Raw genomic sequence first — 19,185 nt, 5'->3', positions numbered from 1 at the left:
CAGATGTAAAAAAACCAGATTTGAGACGTGTTAGTAGATTAATGGGGAAATGAAGGTAGGTCGTAAAATAGTGTTTTAACAGCAACATCATTACTGGTTAGGCAAAAAACCAAAATGCAATTTTGTGAAAGCAAACAAGAAAAACCCATATGAAGATTTTAATTATATGAGCATTATAAATTTTGTATAGTATGATATGAGAATTCCTTTAATTACTAATCTTTTTAAAAAATCTGATGACTTTTCATACATGTATTATTATGGTCCATTCTATTCAAGAAGGAATTTGACTTTTAAAAGCCAAGATAAATTAGACAGATGAATCAACAAATGAAACTGGTAATGTAACACTTCTGGAGCATGTGCCTTGCAATTAAACATAATTGGCATCTTGGTATGGGGAGGGATGTAAGTGAACTGTGGGCTGTTTGGGCCACTATCAGCGTGTTTGAGATTCCTGGCTAGTAAACTGCTCTCAATAACTGTTATGTATTTAGGTCACCATCTAGCTTACTTCACTAACATGCTGATGTTCATCTCCCATTCAATGATATTTACACAGGAGTCAGGGAACACCCCATTAGATACTTGGAGTGTATGAATGGAAGAAGCAGATATAATTTTAAACACTTGAGTGTAAAAAAAATGGTTACATGACCAAAGTAATAATGAAAGCTATATTTGGATATCTGTGAGATTACAACTAATGGCTGGTTGAAATGGCATAGGAATTATAAGAACTGAAATTAATTTTCTTAAAGGTAACAAGATTAAGATGTCAGGCTCCATGAGGACGACATTGCACAGAAGCATGGCACTTGGATACATCGGAACCAGCATCTGTGACTTTTAGACTGGGATCTCGGGAGTAGAAAGATTTTCATCACACTTGCCCACCAATCAAACAGCTGGCTTTTGCCAGGCACTACCCCTATAGCATTCAGATCTTTAAAAGTCAAAGGTGGTTTCTTTGAATGAATCCCAGAAAGAAATCCCAGGAAGCCAATGAATTGGTATTAAAACTGTTGTAATATGATCAAAGTGACTTACCCCAGCTGGCAACCAGGTGGTCACACATTGAACCAAATGATGTTTCAACAACTGTTCAAATGCAGCGCATGTAGAACCTGGGATCCATTCCAGCACATGTAACTGTAGTTGGGTCAGGCTTCTCCAAGAAGGATTGCAGTTGGTATACTATATGTCAGAAGTAAGCACTAAAGGCCAGTCATCCAGGAGCAAAGCTGAATCCAGGAGGCAAAGTTTGACTTAAATAGGTAAATTATTCAACATGGATTATGTACAGTTCTGTGAAATAACGGGGTCAGCCCATGAATCCTTCCAAAAGTTTTAATATGAGGCTCTGACAGCATCTTTTGAATAAGGCTTTCATTTATTGGTTGTGAAGCTTCATTACCATTTAATGACTGTATTTAAACAATGGAACCTTTTGCTAGCATTTCACAACCGCTTGCTGATATCACAACCACATGCTGATATCAATGCCAAACTGAAAGCAAGACAGTCTCGCAAACATGGTCTGAATCCATCAGACAATAAATAATCTATTGCTGTTCTTGTTACCAGATATTAGCTTGATACACAATACGCTTTTCCAGTTTCCCAGCAGAATCCCAAAGAAGGTGGTTGGATACATCTCAGTGAAGAGTGGTCGCCAAAAACTCTTTTAGATTCTCTTTCCACCATTTGATTATTATTATTTCCCGCAAAAGGCAGGAAAACAACTTGCATCACGAAAAAAGACCTGTTGTTGAAAAATATACAAATATTGCAATAATATGTTGCATCACATATCATGTTGTTGTTTCAGTTTTTATTCCAGGGCTTATTTATTACTGTCATTTCAGTCCACATATACAAACATCATTGCCCAAACTGCTAATAGTAGTAACCTTTGTGTAATCTGCCTTCGGTGAGAAAGGCAGACTATAAACGAACAAACAAACAAACCTGTAAAGTCCAAGAAATGGCTTGAGACTATAGGGTATCTAGGGAAATGCCTTGGCCCACATGAACTTGCCTATGTCAAGACCAGCCACTGCTGCTCTGGTCTGCATACTCACATCGAAGCAGATGAAATTAGTAAGCATTTAGAACAGGGCATTCTCAACAGCGTCCCCTAGGATACAGAATTCCCTGTGTTAGGAAGTGCACGGTGCTCTCTCTCCTCTGGAGACCTATGAAAAGGAAGAACTGAATATATGAAACATGAGCACAATCGCACACATGGAAGGGGTTCTTTTCCTTCCTCTAGCAGCCCCTTGTGATTCCCAGGAAGTTGGTGCTGGGGAGCTTCATGGACAAAATGCTACAGGGCTTCAGGGGCTGTAGGTGAAAGCACCCTCATCTTCCTCTTCAGCTTCCACACCCATGCATTTTGTCCATGAGGTTCTCCCAATGTTCAGCACAAGCTTTTAGAAGGCACAGAACTCCAAAACAACCTGGGAACCAGGATACCCAATGTAGCGATTAGAGTGACAGGTTCAAATCCCAACTCTGCCATGGAAACTTGCTGGGTGACGTTGGGCCAGTTCACACTCTCAGCCTAACCTACCAGGGTGGCTGTTGTGAGGGTAACACAAAGGAGGAGGAAATGATATTGTAAGCTACTTAAGGTCCCCACTGGGGAGAAAAGTGGGATATAAATATTTAAGTACAACTATGTGCTCTGCTGTGACCAGTCAAGCTCACAGTGCCCATTCCCTGCCATAACAGGGCACAAGCCAAACTGGAAGATGCTGCAACTGCTTTGACCTCTTACTTTTTGAGACGGTCATTTGCACGCACACACACCCAATATGCTCCTCCATATTTGCTCCTCCATATTTGCTCCTCCATATTTTCTTACTGGGAGTGTGCGATAATACAAAAGGCAATATACTGATGAATTCTATGGTCCCTAACTCATTAGCGAAGCATCTGAGACCCCATCCCTACAATACAGCCCTCCCATTTGAGTAAAAAGCCTTTTTGAATAGTTTGGTTATCCTCTTCCCCAGGAGGCACAGCTATTATAACTATGGATTTGGGGGAGGGGTAGTTGTGCTTCTGATATCACAAGCACAGGGGGTCCCTGTGATCTAAACTTTGACAAGGGGACACAAGTACCTCCACCCATTGGCACAATTGTTTACTTAATAACTCTCGCTTGCAGATACAGACTAATTATTACTGGTAGTGAATGGAGTTGAGGAAAGAGGACAGAAGGGGGAATTTAATATTAAAAGGCTTTGATGGTTTCAGCTGTTAGTTAACTATCAGGATCTGAACCATGAGAGTCACTGTTTGAATGTTTCTCTGTGTAAAATGTACAGAAAACTAGGACTTCAGGAAAAGGTTCAACCATGTTATACAACATTGCAATATAGGATTAACCCAAACATAGTGAAGTGCAAAGGTTAGTGCATTTTGACTATCCATTAACACATCTGGAAAACTCAGGACACCTGGTCTTAACTTTTAACTTTGGGTTCCATGTGACCTCCCTTCACAAGGAATATGTATTCCTGTTGTACTGACAAGCCTTGAGCTTTCTGCAACTTCCCTTTGTTTATTATGAGTACATTGAGGAGTACATTGAGTACATCAATATTCAGCAAAGATCTAAACTAAAAGGACGCATTAAAAAAAGAAGTTACTCTAAAATGCTGAAAAATGGAAAGCCAGACAACGTTTAGTTCAGAGAGATTTTGAAAACTCTTCTGAGTAATATATTTTCCTCTTTCAAAGTACAAGAATGTCTTCTTCTCATCCCACTTGCTTCTTATCTATGCGACTGTTGCCTACTATATAGCTTCTGGGGTTTCTGTTCATTCACTAGTCACACAGTAAAACAGCAGCCACCACCCATAGCATTGAGACAGGTAATGTCATTTTAATGTGGGGTTTTTCTATCTAGAGGTGGAGTCCTTGTATCCTTTCTTTCACTGAGATCTCCATAATGACCTGCCTGTGGAAGTCAGAAGAGCCCCCACTCTCCTGGATTTTCGTAAATGATGCAAAACCAAACTATTCAAAAAGGTTTTTTACTCAAATGGGAGGGCTGTATTGTAGGGATGGGGTCTCAGATGCTTCGCTAATGAGTTAGGGACCATAGAATTCATCAGAATATTGCCTTATGTATTATCGGCTGCTTTAACTATGTACTCCTATGTACCACCAGTGCTCCATGTTGTCTAATGTTAGTCCTAGAATTGATTATGTTCTACCTCAGTATTTTTTCTACTCTGTATTGGATTTTTGCTAATACTGTCTTTAAACTTGTATCTATTTACCCTATGGCATTGTTTATGGAAATGTCCTTGATACTGTATTGAAATGTACTTGATACTGATTGTACTAATCTCATGCTGTGTAATCCGCCTTGAGTCTCAGTGAAAAAGGTGGACTATAAATGACATAAATAAATAAATAAATATTTGAGAGATGTTAAGAAAGAAATATCAGCCCCCACTTCATTGCATAAATTTAATTGGTCCACCCAGAAAGCTTATTAATGTTACTCAACTGAATGGTGATTCACTTTGGCGTCACAAGCCACACAAATTAATTCCAGTGGATCACAGGAGGATATGCAAACCATAGACTAGTGCCTGGAAGCAGTTTTGGGATGGATGAGGGCCAAGAAACTGAAACTTAATCCCAACGAAATAGTGGTGCTACTGTTAGGAAGAGGGATTGGTCCCTGTTCTGGATGGGATTTAATTCCTCCTAAAGGTGCAGGTTTAGATCTTGGGATCCAGGCCTCCTGTGGGATATAGTGGTGGAAGTAGCCAGGAATGCCAGCTTCAGCTAATGAACCAGCTGCAGCCAAAAAACCCTGTGGCCAAAAAAAAAACCCTTGCCACTGTGATGCATGCCCTGGCAACAACTAATTAGACTACTGCTATGTGTTATACATGGGTCATCCCTTGAAAAGTGTCTGGAAGATACAATTAATTTAATTTATTAAATTTCTAACCCGCCCTCCCCACAAATGGGCTCAGGGCAGGTAACAACATTATTAAATAACAATAACTACAGTATAAATACAAGTATAAAACTCAGTTTAAAAACCATAAAAAATATCCAACAGCAGCAAAGATATTAAAACTATACACCTCTTCAGCAATCAGAGGGGGTAGGGCAGGCAGGACATAGATGTTTCAGATAGCAATGGACCAAGACCACAGCAGAGAGGCAGACTAAGTAGCCTGCCCAGACCTCAACCACTGCCATAGGCGTGGTGGAACATCTCCATCTTAAAGGCCTGGTGGAACTGTAATAAGTTCTGCAGGGCCCTAGTCTCAACAGAGAGAGAGTTCCACTAGGGACAGGGCCAAAAAGGCCCTGTCCCTAGTTGAGGCTAGGCAAACATCCTTGGGGCAAGGGACCACCAGAAGATGTTGATTGGCTGAACATAGAGCCCTCCGGGGAACATATGGCAAGAGGCAGTCTTGCAGGTATGTTGGTCCCAGTCCATTTAGGGTTTTGAACATCATAGTCAGTAACTTGAACTTGACCTGGAACTCAACTGGAAGCCAGTGCAGTTGGCACAAAATAGGTCTAATATGTGTCCTAACCAATGAGCGCTTTGGGTTACACATCCGGGTTTTTAACCCAATTGGGCCCAATTCGGGATGTTTTGGCATTCCTGAATCAGCCTCAGCATTGCTTAAGCGATTCGGGAATGTCGAAGCAAAGCTTACTGAAGCATTTCAGAACATTTCGTTAAGCTTCAGGTAGTGCAGAACAGTCTTTCCCTTGCTGTTCCTAAGGAATGCCAAAAGGAAATAGTGCTTCTGCTGCTAGTGGAGCTTTCTAGGTGGCTGGAGGTGGCATTTTGCAAGCATGGAGCCCATTTATCTAGCTATTGTATTTATTATCTGGATTCTGTACTTTAAGGACAACCTAAGCATGCCTTCTCATTTTGAAAAGCCTGGAATAGATTGCAGATGGGCAGCTGAAGTATAGAGGAAGCGAGGATGAGTAGAGGGCACTCCTCAGAGCAGGCTGAAATCAGAAAAATGAACTCGGAGCTGGAGTTACCAGCTTCTGGCTGGGAAATTCCTGGATTTGGGGGCAGATTTGGGGAGGGGGGCGTTTGGGGAGGGGAGAAAGATCAGCACAGGTGTGATGCCATAGATTCTACCATCAAAAGTTGCCATTTTCTCCAGGGGAACTGACCTCTGTAGCCTGGAGATCAGGTTTATTCTAAGAACACCAGCCCCCCCTTTGGAGGATGAGAAAGGTAAAAACGAGTATCACAGAAAAGGTATCCAAACAAAGAACTGAAGGTTTTGATAGATCTTTTGATGTTCTCGTCTTAGTTTTCATGGTTTTTCTTTGCTTGGACCCTTTTGGAGGATGGCATTCCTATGCCCAACATGTTACATGCTTCCATTTCTTTGGAGTGATTCTGGCCTATTTTTCCAAAGCATCACAAAGAATAGAGATGAAAAACAGTGGATATTCTACCAGTAAGTCCAGCTTCTGTGCTAATTATTTCAGTATCTCTAGTCAATAACATGATTTTCATACTTTCAAAAGTATCTCTTGGTAGTAGCTCTGAAAACAGTTAGGCTCAGATTGCTACTCAGGGTTCTGCATTTTGGCTGGATTGAAGAATGCCTTCCACAGAAGCAGTTAGTCCACTGTTTCAACCATGAAATCAAAGAAATCATCATGGTACCAACACAGAATAACATTTAAATCATTGCTCTCTGCTCATTCTGCCAGTTGCTTGTAGCACATTGTCTTGTAAATACTGGTTTAAACATTGACTTAGTTTCTCTACCTATTACCATGAACTTTACTGTTTACTCAACAGTGGTTAGGCATTATCCTAGTAGTTAATGTGATAATGGAATGCCCTTAATCCCATTTAAACTGCGCGACAGCTACACATGCTCTGGATATCTGACATGCTGAGCCTGCACAACAGTTTTTCATAAGTAGCAGCCCAGTTTAGCCAAGACTCTGGCATGTGCAAACTTGGAGTGGCAAGTTTTAAAAGAGGCCTGTATATCTCTGATATACTATGGTATAAATTAAGCACACTAAAGAAGCTTTGGCTTCCCTACTACAGAGATGTAGCAGGGAGAGAGTCAGAACAGTGGGAGACCTAGACTCAATTTCTTACTCAACTATGAAGTCTAATGAGTAGCTTTGGGTCATCTACACTTGACAAAGTCCTTATGTTTGTTGGACAAAGTCCTTTTTTCTGTTTGCAACTATAGCACAAGAAGAGAAGCAGCTATAGCTCCTCCCACCATCAACACCTTTGTTTGCACAGCATAAAACCACTTGTGGATGTTTCTACCCATCTATTGCAGCAACAGCTATCCAGTCTGAGGGGCAGGGGAGGAAAAACACAAACCCTGCTGTGTGCTTTGAGGTAGAAATATTGGTCATAAGTACATGTCTGGGCATCATTTACACACAGGGATGGGCTTGTGTGGTTTCCCTGTTGCGGCCACTGATGCCGTGAAGCAGCAATATGGATTCCAATGGCAGGTTTCCCCATATTTCCCCTGCCCCAGTCCCTCATGGCGTTAGCAGTCATACCCCTTCCCCTTACTGAAAGGGCAGCTTATGAATATGAAATACCATAAGCCCCTTCCTCATGTGCCAAAGCACAAAATACTGCCTGCCCAGGCAGGACAGATACCAACCCCAGCTGGTGTCGGAAAATGACCAGAAGGTGTGTCAGGCTGACCTACTGCCCCTCCACACCCCAGAGAAGCACTTAAGTGAAAACAAAGAGATCTTTCAGGAGTTCCTGCTTGATACCATCAATACCTTTCCGTATCTTCCTCACCCACCTTTCCTAATCTGGGCTATTCAGGGACCTGATAAGCCCTTCCCATCCAGCAAACACAAGACATCAAGCACTATTCTCACCTATATTTCCTGCCAGATATGCACAATCAAGCTCTTTCCAAGTTATTGTTTCACCTCCATACAAACCATCAAGCTATTGTTTTGTGAGCAGAAGACATAATTCTGCTCCAGGATACATTTTGCTCCATAATTAGGCTGCCCCCAACCATATGCCGTGTGTGTGTCCTTGGATCCTATGTACATCCTCAGATGTGTGTTTGAGTATTCTTCTTCCTGCCACAAAGCACTGGTCACTCAAACGGCTATCTTTACAGACATCCTCTCTCTCCTAGACTGGTAAATATCACCCTACCCTGAAGCTCTCTCCCCTTTTCTTCCTGATTTTCTAGTTAGCCCTGTGTGTGATTTTCTGTGTGTTTACCTTTACTGCTCCTTTAATAAAAACCATTCCTATTGAGCACCCGCCTGGTTCATTCAGAGAGTTCTCTAAAAGGGAACAATCCTGGTATACTTTGGTGGAGATATCCCAGTTACCTGTTCTCATTGCATCTCCTTGAATGCTCATTCCCCCAATTTAGGGTAACAAATGGTGGCCATTTTCCCTCTCCACGCTGATGGGTGTTTTTTACAGGTTTTTTAAAAATAGCAATTGATATATTGTTATAGAGTTTTAACATTATCTTTCTTTTTTGTTACTGTTCATTCAACCCTGTGGTCTGGAACAGTCGCTAAGAGTTTATGTTTAAATAAATAGTAAACTACCCATTAACTACCCATTTAACATTATACTAAATCTCTCTGCTAGTTTCTATGGATTCCCAGATTCCATTTTTTTTAAAAAGCACGTCTCAAGCCCCTTTTATTGTGGTTATATAGGGGGAAAGGCATATATCAGCAACAAAAAGGGCTAAAACCCTGCCTATTTAGAAAAACTTACAGCAGGAGGAACTAGTCAATAGCTTGTTGTAATGCTATGACAACGTATCAATTCTTGAGTTTTTCCCCAAAAAGCCCTGTAGTGGATGGGGGAGTGGTGGTGGAATGGCTGCTACGGAAGACTAGAGGGGGGAAATGGTGCAGATGTAGGCAGGACCAGGAAGATCCAGATATTCCTATCCACATGGGTGCCTGGCTTTGCTGAGATCTTTCCAGAAATGTTGCAGCAAAGTAGAAAGATCTCAGGGAAATGAGAGGAATGCAGGAGGTGCACAGAAGAACCACAATGCTGTGGCGAATTGGGAGAAAAGCCATTCCAAACAGCATTAAGGAAAAGGCAAACAACAAGGATGCCCCTCACCATGCCTTGGATGCTAAACGCATGGTTGGTGATAACAGGGAATGAAAGATGCATAATGTTAATCAAGAAATTTTATTGAGAACTCATAGATTTTAGCATTTTAACAATGCATGAGCAGTTTGCATTCTCATGCATACATGCCTGACCTATGAGACAAAAGTTTGATGCTAAACACGGGGAGCTGAATTGAACTTGAACTCCCAAACCAGTTCAGATATGATTTTTCTTCCAGTGAACGAGAACAGACCCCAACCTTAAAATCTCCTGGTTGAACCTGAATCAGACATAATAAATAAAAGCAACAGCAACGTGCTTATATACTGCCCTTCTAGACAGATTATTGCCCAACTCAGGAGCAAGGTAGACATGCAGGTTTTTAAAGGGTTGGGTCTAGGTTCCCCAGACCAAAACTGGGTTCTTGGCAGCTGTACAGCAGCTTTGGGGAATGACCGTTAAAACATAAAGGAAAGCCCAAATGGCCTCAGAATTCCTCCATAGAGAGAGGAGGGGCTCTTCCCTGCCTCCTCAAGCTGTTTCCCCATGTCACAATAGCATGGGAGGGAGGTTCCCCCCTCAATTTTTACTGCTCCATGTGCACAAGATACTCCATGTGGAGCAGAAGAAACAGGAAAATCCTCCCTCCCATTCTATTTTGACATAGGGAAATAGCTTGAGGGGGGAGCCCTCCCCCCCCCCCGGAGGAATTCTGAGATTGCTTGAGCTCTCCTTTATTTTTTAACAGACATTCCCCAAAGCTGCTGTGTGGCTGCAGAACGATAAACAATCCCTCAGAGTGATAGACAAACCCTAACCCTTATCATCACCATACAGCTGGGGAGCTGGGGCTAAGAGGAGTGGCTTACCCAAGGCCACCTGCTGAGCTCATGACAGCCATGGGAGTTGAAACAGCAGAGTGATAACTCACAGTCCAACCACTTAATCACTATGCTTCAACAGCTCTAACTCGTGAACCCCTAAATTAAAAAAATGGCAAGTGGCTCAAAATAAGTGGTTTAATAATTATGGATTCAGAAGACACGTGAGGAGTGCTCCAAATATATTTCTCAGTGATCTGGAAAGAGGAGGAGGAGAAGCAGGAGCGATTCTTATGCAGGTCCCAGAACTGGTGCTCGAGTAGACATTCTCCAGCAACGAAGTGTGGAAGATTCTTGAACTGAGAATTTGTGTTGAGATTCCTTTAAATTGATGCTATACAGAATTATTACTCATGGAAACACTGCATTTTACTGCCAGGCTGAAGGTCGTGATGCTCCAGGGTCAACATCTGTTTCCTGCTTCTTTCTAGGCATAAATCAAGGATCTGGCTTTAGCCAAGGAAGTCCTAGATGATATGAATACTGCTTGTTTTCATGTCCTGATCCTTATTTTAAAATTTCTGTTTGGCCTTTCCTCTGCTCAAGGCAGTTTGCAATTCAACACCAAATCAGACATGCTATCCCATCAATCTGAAAAATACAATTGGACAGACGCATTGCTATGCTAGTAAAACACTTATCTCAGACAGTCTGCAAATGCCCTGTGGAACAAAATGGCATTGCAGGCCTTTTGGAAGTTTCTCAAGGAAGGTACTAAGGACCAAGCCACTACATATGACTTTAAGGTTGCTTCCATACAGGTTTTCCCAGCATCCCAACCCAAATTGCCACACAATGGCAATGACTCATGGACGTCTTCCAGGCTTTAAAATGAATCAAAGGAAAACCTCCTTTGATCTGATTCAAAGGATAAAAAGTGGGGTGAGTACAAGCAGAGTACCCATATGGATACTCTACTCACAGCTAATCCAGAGAGCTAATCAGCCTTCAAAATGATGGAGCTAAGCTCCACATTCCCCCTTCCCCTTTTTAGTCTTTTAGAGATTTTTTTTCTGTTCCCAGCAGAGTTCACAGTGTATCTTTAACTGTGGCTTCAGTGGGAAGGAAAAAGGGGAAAGGTTTGCCAGGCCACAGAGGTGGCATGGCACAATTGTTGTCATATTTGTTTATTTATTTAAATATTATTTCTTGACTTTCTTTGTGGCTCAATGCAGCTTACAAACCACAACTTAAAACATACAACATAAAATATAAACCCAAGCGACCCCTCCAAATAAGTCTGCACTCTACACCCCATTAAATATCCTTGTAAATAAAATGGCCTTGTAGCACCTCCTAAACATTTCTAGGGATGGAGCCCATTCCACAAAGTGGGAGCTACAGGGGAAAAGGCACAAAATCTAGTTAATGCCTGCCTGGCTGGCTGGCTGGCTGGCTACCTTAAGTAGGACAGCAGCAGGGGGCAGCCTGAAGACTGTAGTTGGCACACAAGGGAAGATGCAGTCCTTAGATATGTGGGTCCTAGGCCATGAAGGACTTTAAAGGTCATAACCAGCACCTTAAATTGGACTGGGGAAAAAGTTGACAGCCAATGCACTTGTTTCAGAAAAGGCAAGATAGGTTCCTGTTAGCTAGCCCCAGGGAAGCACGTTCCCCTGCCTTTCCCCCCCATCCTGCTGGCCAGGTAAGCAGGAGTGGGGGGTGGGAGCAGGGGATCCCTGCCCCCAGCAGGGGATTGGCAACCCTATTCCCAACCCACTTTTCAAACAGCAAGGCTGGGTCCATGAGCACGACCCTCCCCAGCTCTTAACCTGCTCTGCAAATGTCAGTGCCCATGACCTTTGTTTTTATTTGGATTCAAGCATTGGCCCTTCTGCACTGATTTGACAGAAGGGCAGGCAGCGACAGCAGAGAGCAGCACAGGGATGGGGTAGCAAACATTGTCCCCACTAGCTGTCATCCCACTTACGGCTGCTTCCACAGCACATGAAAGCAGTCACAATTGTCTCAACTTTCAAACATGCTTTTTGTTCAAGGTAATATTCCCGGTTTGATTCCCACAGTTTAGAAATCTGGATAGATGAATGGCTAAAAGGATGAATGGAAAGGAATGTCCTTGTAAGGTATACTTAGTTGTTACTATCTTCAGATTTACTGGCAATAGATACATCATAAAGAAGCATTATCCCTATTTTCTCATTTACCTCATTTACCTCTTAATATAATAATGATCATCAGTCTCCAGTTCTGAAGCATGAAATAGATTTTTTTTGCCTGGGCATGTTCATCCTTGGGAAATAAGGTGTAATAAAATCTCTGTCCTCAGAAATACCTGAAAAACAGCTATGATGGAGAATTATCTGGAATGGAACATTAAAATATACCCATGATTTAATGCCAGCATGTCGCATCAGGACAGAAAACCTCACAGTATTACCACTAACAAAAGAAAAACATTACATACACTAAGCAATGCTATGCCCAGCCCTATGAATAGTGTGTCTTTCTGTGTGCTTGCAACAAGAAGAAAAAATGGGAAGGATCTAATATTATTATGAAAGAAAGAGTCTCACAATGATCTTTCATGGGAGAATGCCCAGGGACAACTTTCCCAAGGCTGATGTTCAAAGTGTGATGCATTACCATAAATTATTGAAGTAAAACAAACTCTCTGCATCTCAAAATAAATATCCCATTTGTTGCTACTCCAGTATTACCTTGTGTGTGCTGACTGATAATGTATGCTAAAAGGAACAAATCAAATTTCTATTCATAAGAAACTACAACCTGGGTGAGATACAGGGAGGGTTACAGTCATATAAAAATATGCAAACTGCAAAAAGCTCTTTTTCTTTTAAAGATAACATTTTATAATTGTATTGAGTTTCTCTGAGTTTTTTCACACATCACTCAAGGTTTCATCACCTGATTACTCAAGTGCTCAATGACTCACAACTGAATGCGTGAACTGACTGTATTGAAACTCACAGATATATGGATGTAGTCACAGCAAGTTATTAATACAGGTGATGTCACGCAACTCAGCACTTATAACTGTCATTCTTGAATCATGAATGTTCTGCTGAGAATCCCATAATGTGTACTTCAGATTACCAAACTAGTGAAACATGAGAACTCTGTGGTAAAAATCCAATACTTCAGGGAATCAGGAATCTGATTAAGCTTTCCACTGCTTATTTCACACCATCCTTCACAGAGCTGCTTATATTTTTTTGGACTTAGTAATGGAACTTCAGTGACCTGCACCTAGGGTTACCAACCTTAAGATGGGGCCTGTAGTTTTCCTGGAATTACAAGTGATCTCCAGACCACGGAGATCTTTTTCTCTGGAGGAAATAGCAACTTTGAAGATTGGATTCTATGGTATTCAGTACTCCTAGAGAGACATCACATTGCCTGCTGAGTTCCCCTCCTCTAAACTCTCTCCTCCTAGGAACTGTTCCCAAATCTCCAAGAATTGGAGTTGGCAATGGTACCTGCACTGAACCATCAGGAAAGTAGAGGATGCAAAAGCAACTGGAGAAATTTGACTGCTGTTGCTTCTCCCACACATTTTTTTATCTGCACCTCACCCACCTCCTACAGTAAACTGGAAAACTGTGAAGGTGGGGAAACTATTTTCTCCTCCCCATGGCCTCCTTAAAGGAGCCCAGCAGCAAAGCCAGTTGCCATTTTGTTGTTTGATATAACCTCTGAAACTTTAAAAATCCTGTGGACATTTTACTCCTGAGGTCATCAAGCTCTGGGGTACAGGCTTGCTAACCTTTCTCCCTCACAAATATCTCCCATACGTTTCAGAGATGTACAAGTTAAAATTCAGCAGGTGAAATTCTTTCTTTCCTCTGAAGATGAAGTGCCAGGAAGAGTCTGGCACCTTCTAGATTTCTGTTAGGCACAGAGCTGTGAAGGGCACAGAAGCCCAGACAGAAAAGAAGCTTGTAACCCTCATTCTCAACCCACATGCTAGCATGGGGAAACAGCCAATGTAAGAGCTGAGCCAGATTAGTACATGTTTTGGAACATCTGTGTTGATTCAAGGAAAGATCGTCCATATCAGCACAATCACCCTGGCTCAGACTTGGTTCAAGACTCCCTGTTTACTTTGTTGCTAAAAGCTACTGAGATGATACCTGGGAGCATATAACGACTCTGGGTTGTCCTTTCTAAATGACTTTGTTATTTTTGCTCTGTACCACAAATACCACATCCATGTACTCTGTTAATTAATCAGTACATACTTGCATATCCAGTTTCTGTACTCAAAACCATTTATTTGTTAGTATATAGATATAAACTTAGGTATGGCCAAAGCGCAGGGGCCAAAGGGAACCTGGCCCTTGGCTCTTAGGGCCAAGCTAGGCACGAGTTGAGTCTGGATTCCCCAGACCCAATTCAGGTTTCTGCAGGCATACAGCAGTTAAAAAGTAAATGGCTGTTAAAAAATAAAAAAGAGCCCGAATGCCCTCAGAATGCCTCTATGGGGAAAGAAGCGCTCCTCCCTCTCCCCATAAGCCATTTTCCTGTGTCACAATAGCACAGGAAGGGTTTCCCCCCATTTTTATCGCTCCACACAATGGCATTTTTATCACTCCACACTTCCAGGAAGTGACATCATCGCACATGGTGCAGCCACCCCCCCCCCCCCGAGAGCACTGCTGCAATTCCAGCCCGCTCTCCTCCCTGCCCCTTACCTGGCATCCCTCCAGCACCGCTGCTTGTGCCGCCACCACCAACTCAGCATGCTCCTTAGCCACCAGCTGCTGCTTGAGGGCCAGCTCGGCACTCAGCAAGCCAGCAGGTGCCCCGTTGGAGCGGCAGGCGGCACGGGAGGCCTCCTGCGGATGCAGCACAGGTTGTCCCTTGCATGGCACCCTCTAAAAATTCTGCGCCCAGGGCAACTGCCCGTCTGCCCTCCCCCCACGCTACACCACTGGCTCCATAAGCACAGAATACTCCAGCAGAAAAAACCTCCCACCCCTGCTATTTTGACATGGGAAATGGCTTGAGGGGAGAGGGAGGAGCCCTTCCCCACCCCTGCAGAGGCATTCTGAGACTGTTTAGGTGCTCCTTCATTTTTAAATAGCTACTCTGCCAGCTGTGTAGCTGCAGAAAACCCAGACCCAACTCTTTAAAAACCTGCACGTCCAGCTTGGCCCTTAGCCTGTAACTCACAGCCCATGGCCTTTGTGTGAGCATGCCCAGTGGGTCCAGGACAGGACCAGCCAAGGTCATAGTGCGTTCTTGGGGAGAGGTCTGTGCGTATATTTAAACTGTATTTCATTTACATTTATTTAAACTATTTTGGTATTTTTTGTAAGCTGCTCTTGGCTTCCTTCCCATTTTTTATTCTTTCTCAAAGATTAAATAACAAGCCTGACCTTGTACTTAAATTAATTTTAAAAAGAATAGCAATTACAAAAGAAACTACGTATAGCTTTATTGTAAATGTAGCATGGTATGAAATAAAGACAGCACTGAACCTGTACCCACACAGGTGTGGATAGTGTTGGTCTACAAGTAACATGGAGACAGATACTGTGTAAGCCCCACACCCCCACAGTGAGGCAAATTTTCTCTCCAAAATGGTCAAGATTGCTTGCTGTGGCTGGGCAGCCTCTAGTCTCTTGAGGGCAGAATATAAATGTAATAAATTAAATTCCTTTTGTCCCACACTTTAAAACATATATACTTTTAGATTATATCCCAGCCCAAATATTTGGTAGGGGAGAAACAAGAGCCCACATTTCTTTAAATGAAATAATAATAATAATAATGACGACAACAACAACAAAAAGAACAATACCATTTGGTTTATATACCACCCTTCAGGACAACTTAACACCCACTCAGAGCAGTTTACAAAGTATGTTATTATCCCCACAACAATAATCACCCTGTGAGGTGGGTGGGGCTGAGAGAGCTCCTAGAAGCTGTGACTGACCCAAGATTACCCAGCTGGCTTCAAGCACAGGAGTGGGGAATCAAACCTGGTTCTCCAGAGTAGAGTCCCGCACTCTTAACCACTACACCGAACTGGCTCCAGAGATGGCACTAGAGGCTGAGTAAAGTTCAAAAGAAAACAACAGGTTTATTAAACGGGCAGGGTTGGTCGATAGGGAAAGAAAAGCTGAGGTAACTTTTTTTTTAATTAGTTTTTTTTTACAAAGTTTTTCAACTAACCACAGTACTTAAATATACAATATATTAAACAAATATATTCATTAACATGGAAATAATGTTCAACATTAACCATAAACTTAGAACATAATAACAATAGAAAAAGTTTTTAACTTGTAAACGGCACACCACAAATCCTGCAAGGTAGTAGCCTATTTATCTTAAGAAAAGAAAACGTGAATTTCTTATAAGCAGAATTGAATATTATAATTATAGATAAGCCATGGAATAGTAGAGGTCTTGTTTTGTTGTATTTTTATATCCAGTATCTTCTTTAGAACAGATTGTAGAACAGAATACTTCACAAGCATGAGGCACAATAATCTTTTTAAAGCTTAGTTTCAGTAGTTACAGATCTTAAAAGTGAGAGATTGGTAGTTTCAGACTTAGGTTACTTTAACAAGGTTTCTTCTTAGATTTCACTTTACAGCTTAGGAGTACTTACTTCAATACAGCACTCTTTTCCCTGTACACCAGACCAAGGGTCCTCCTCACAGACAAAACCCCCTTTCTAGACACTGGGCAGGATTTTTTCTTCTCCAAAAGGCATAACCCTGATCACTTGACTGAAGGGGAGTCTCCTTTAACTACTCACTTCCTCTGCCAACAACACACCCCTAGTTCTAACTTGTCTGTATAAATCAGTGCTGACTTTCCCACTTAAGTCTTCTTTAAGCCTAAAGCTGTTCCAGTTAGGGCAGATGTCCTTTTTTCCCCTCACACAGAGGGTTACTAGTCTGACCCTCCTTTTCAGACTCCAAACTTCAACTCCTCCTACAATTCTGTAAGCACCAATTGTTACTTTCTCACTGGCCAATCACAGATGGGGAAGCAACCTGTCAATCATTCTCTCTTCAGGCATTATTTTAACCCTTTCCTTTCCACCATCTGGGTGCTGCATTTAGAAAACCTTTCATTTAAAAGCCCATTCCATCACAACAAGCTATGCCTTAACAGCTAGGCACTGAATCAGCTTATTTTCTGAAAAGCTGGGTAATGGTGTTAAAAGGTCTGCATTCTTCTTCAATATGGTATCCAAACCTGACCTATAGATTTCCTTAGTGATGCATAACAGAACTAATTGGCTGGATTGTATCTGCATTCCAGATGCAAAGGAGGACAAGACAGTTATGTCAGAAGTTTTTTTCCTCAGCAGAAAAAGCTTTCTCCCTCTTCTATGGCAAGCTACACCTGACAAAATGTCTATTTTACAAAAGGCACATACCTTCCGTCTTTGTTGTATTTGTTTCACCTCAATCATCTTAAATCTTAGGCTATGAGGTCAATTTATTTCAATAAGAAAGTTAATTGTGTGCTTGATAGAGAAATCCTAAGCAGCGTGCCACCTAACGCTATTTACTTCAATGAACTTAGAAAGATACAACTCTCTTCCACTGAATTCAACAGGACTAAAAAATCCATAATTTGTGCTGGACTGACCTTTCTTTCCTTTTTCAGTGCACAGCTTGGTGTAATCTGATTTTAAAAATGTTTCATATAAGGATACCACAGGAATTTCTACTTCTTTGAGGTGCAAACTTGCAGAGGGGGGAGTATTTCTGTGAAAACTTGGTGGACATAAAATCTTTTGACTTCAGGAAATTATTAGCAGCATTTCCTGAGATCAGCCACATAATGCAGAGATAGTAAAGAGTCCAGTAGCACCTTTAAGACTAACAAACTTTATCGTAGCATATGCTTTTTATACCTTCCACGCATCTGATGAAGAGAGCTGTGGTTCTCCAAACCAACATTAAAGTTGGTTAGTCTTAAAGGTGCTACTGGACTCTTTACTATTTTGCAATTACAGACTAATATGGCTAACTCCTCTGGATCCACCATGCAGGGAGTTTCCTTCCATGCTCTCTAGAGACATAAAGCAATAAATAAAACAAATGAATGAGCATAACGGCATAACAGCAAAATAACGACACTGTTTCTTCAAAGTTGGTAAAAAGAAACTGTTGTCTCCAACCAGAACCACTGCCGGACACACTGCTGAAAAGAGGAAGGGCAGTTGAAGGGGGAAAGCAGCTGCTAGACAAACACTGTATGTGAGAAGAGTGGTTGCATTATAATGACAAATCTTGATGAAATTGTGGCTGAGGTTGAGCATCTGTGTTGTATGCAGAATCTCTGAGGTTCAGTCCCTGGCATCTTTAGTCAAAGCAGACAGTACTGACCTTAATCAGACAATGGAGCCTTGGACACTCCTTGGCTCATTAGCTCCCTTTCTCTCCTGTCCTCATACATGACTTGGGAGCTAACAGTTGAACCCTGTGAAGGTGGCGGTCCTGCGTCTGGGTTGTGGGCTATCAGGTCTGGGGACCCGGCTGCCAGCCCTTCATGGGGTGCCACTTAAACCAGCACCAATGGAAAGGAGTCTGGGCATAATCTTGGATACCTTCTTGTCACTGGAGGCCCAGGCTATGGCAGTTGCCTTGGCTTTGCTTCCCAGGCCTTCATCAATGTTTAAGATTTCTCTTTTCTTTTTTAGGACCACAATTATTTGAAACTTCACTTTCAAAAAGAAATAGGCTTATGTTCTCACAATTGCCTTACAGAAGATTTATCTGTTTCCTTCACAGAAAAATCATTACCTTCCAAAGCTTTTGAAGTTATTCTAAAGCATCATCCAACACCACCAAGAGATTTTTTTTTAAAAAAAGAAAAAGTCATAATGCTAAGGTGCAATTGCATATTGTAGACACTCCCTCTTAATCCCCTCAGGGGATTTTCCGCGTTTCTTACAAATAGTACATTTTAACAGAGTAGTCCTTATGGTAATTCTTAAACCAAAAAGAAGAGTCTGTTAAATTCATTTTCCATATTAAAAATGTGTTTTTTTCCTCTGAGCTTCTTTTCATGATCCTTTTATTCCAACATCAAAGGAAACAAAAAAGCATGCACTCTTGTTCCCTTCTCCACAGCCACAGTTGTAACATAATCACCGCTTGATGGTTTGCAGATATGGGTGGGCTTGTGGGTTCTGGCTTGTTGTAAAGCAATCAT

At 41.9% G+C, this 19,185-nt stretch overlaps 1 protein-coding gene across 2 annotated transcripts in view; it reads right to left on the bottom strand.

Annotated features, from left to right (window-relative positions):
• Positions 1–19,185, bottom strand: part of GCNT4 (glucosaminyl (N-acetyl) transferase 4) — a 45,398-nt gene that overhangs the window by 3,263 nt on the left and 22,950 nt on the right. Inside the window, exon 3 of one of the 2 annotated variants that reach the window (XR_008597548.1) lies at positions 1,051–1,765. The gene's annotated coding sequence lies outside the window, so the exon portion shown is untranslated. Of the gene's footprint in view, positions 1–955; positions 1,766–19,185 lie in introns of those variants that run through there. The other variant, XR_008597549.1, reaches the window with a different exon arrangement.

The sequence above is a fragment of the Eublepharis macularius genome, chromosome 8 (genome assembly GCF_028583425.1).
Source record: "Eublepharis macularius isolate TG4126 chromosome 8, MPM_Emac_v1.0, whole genome shotgun sequence".
Classification (NCBI taxonomy): Eukaryota; Metazoa; Chordata; class Lepidosauria; order Squamata; family Eublepharidae; genus Eublepharis; species Eublepharis macularius.
Note: the sequence above shows the minus strand (reverse complement) of the source record. Positions and strands in the feature narration are given on the sequence as shown.